Here is a 2078-nt window from a genome sequence, read left to right as displayed (position 1 = left end):
ATGAAAATTAATAAAATATAGAAAAAAAAATAAAAAAGAGTATGGAACGAGGGTTGCAGAGTGGATTATATTTGGGGTTGGGGGAAGTGTGGGAGGGGATTGTGTACCAATGAGGGAGTTTTTCTTTTGCTTTTCAAGGAGAGGAGCTAAAGGGGGGGTGGTGAGGGGTGGAGGGGGAGCGCGGAGAAGGGTGCAACAAAGAATGAATGGAATTCCAAAATCTCTGTAGATTTTCTGTAGAATGAAATTTAAAAAATAATTTTAAAAAGAGTGGAAAAGGTGCTGGTAGATTATGGCATTTGAGTAGAATGTACTTTGGGAGTATCACCAATGCAGCCCCCATAAAGAACTCTAATACACGGTCAGTGATCTGGTTTTGGTCAAATGAATGAAAGAAGATAAACGTTTCCTCTGTGTGAAAGCTCCCTTCTAAGACTGTCATTCCCCTTACTTTAGAAAACTGAAGTAAGGTTTGGTGATTTTTTTTTTTCTGAGTTTGCTTTGAAAGTAGACCTCTCTTCAATCTGTACACTGTTTTTATGTAGTAAGTAAAGCCAGACGCCCATTGAAACTGAAAGGAAAATCAACAAAAGTGTCGCTGTGATGTTGTTGTTGTTGTTGTTATGTGCCATCGAGCCGTGATAGTAAGGGTTTATTGCTCAAAATGGCTTCCCTACTTATTGACTCTGACTTTGCCATGTGGTTGCACAGGGATATGTGAATATGGTGTATTAGTCTATCCATAAGGAGATTAGTTAGTCTTGAAATTAAATTGAATTGATCCAGCAGCAAAATTGGAGAATCACATCACCAGCAAAAACGAAGCGAGAGAATGCAGCAAGTCTTTCTTGCTCCAGTCGGATGAGGGCCTCGGGGAGCAGCAGTCACGCAGGCACAGCAGAGAACCAGAGACCTGACACCAGACAGCAGACGTTAGGACTGCCACACCACGGAACTAAGAGGGCTAAGAGCCTTTTGCTCAAGTTTGTTGGGTGACTGAGATGGGGGAGAGGGGAGACATAATTGGCAGGACGATGAGCTTTGGTGGTCTAGTGGCAAGAAACTGCACTGCAAACCTGAAAGCACATGGTGCAGAATCCACCAGGTGCTGTGCAGGAGAAGGATGGACAATCTCCTCCTTTGCAATTAACTGTCTCTGAAAAACACCCAGAGGGTCAGCTCTGGGTCAGTTTGGACTTGATGGTAAACAACAACAACAGCACAAATACATGAGGATGAAGGCTGAGGTGCCTATGAAAACATTTTGGAAGCTGTCCTGACTGATTATATTCTGCTACTAAGCTGAAAGATATATATAGAGAGAGATCAGCTGGCCCAGTGGACAGAAAGCGTCGCTACCAAGCCAAAGGTGGGTGACTTTTAATCTTCAGCCCTCGGGCCTTTCATTGTTTTTGTTCAGACATTCCTCTAGGTCGTATATCCCTGGTGTACAAGTTGCTGCACCACGTTCACTTTTGGTTGCTGTGAGGCTGAACACTGTGACACTGATGTGTCAAATGCGCTAATGGCTGGCTACCCAATGCGGACAGAGAGTGTGGGGGAGCTCCCCGATTAAAACAAGCTTGGAAGCAGGAGTGGCATCCACTTCCATAATAGTTTGCCTCGGGAAACCCTATGAACCTGGAGAGAGGATGAAAGGCACGCAAGCATTGAGGACTCTCCTTCATAGGGTCGCTATGAGTCGCCTGTGACTCGACAGCACTTAACAACAACAACAACAAGCTGAATGATGGTCTTTTGAGTTCTTTGTGGTATGTGAGCTATGGCAATTGATTTTGGACCCAGTAAAGCATTAAGATTGGTGTTGGGATGAGTAGAAAGAAGTGCGGGTGTGTGTGTGTGGGTGCTGTTTGACTTCATGGGAATTGGTTTTGTGTTGTGGGTGCTGTTGGGGCGGGGGGGTGATGGGGACTCTTCCCCTTTGTGGAGTTAGAGGTCAGATATGGTCATCTGCACTCCACCCTTGCTTTTTTTAGAGTCAGGGAAAAAAATTGTGGTGGAATTAAAAGAACTAGGAAGTAGTTAAGAACACAATTTTCTATGAGCAAGTATATTAC

The sequence above is a fragment of the Elephantulus edwardii genome, unplaced genomic scaffold (assembly GCF_000299155.1).
Source record: "Elephantulus edwardii isolate Elephantulus edwardi_28Jun2011 unplaced genomic scaffold, EleEdw1.0 scaffold00384, whole genome shotgun sequence".
NCBI classification, from domain to species: Eukaryota; Metazoa; Chordata; class Mammalia; order Macroscelidea; family Macroscelididae; genus Elephantulus; species Elephantulus edwardii.
The sequence above is the reverse complement of the archived record's forward strand: the minus strand, read 5'-3'. Positions refer to the sequence as shown.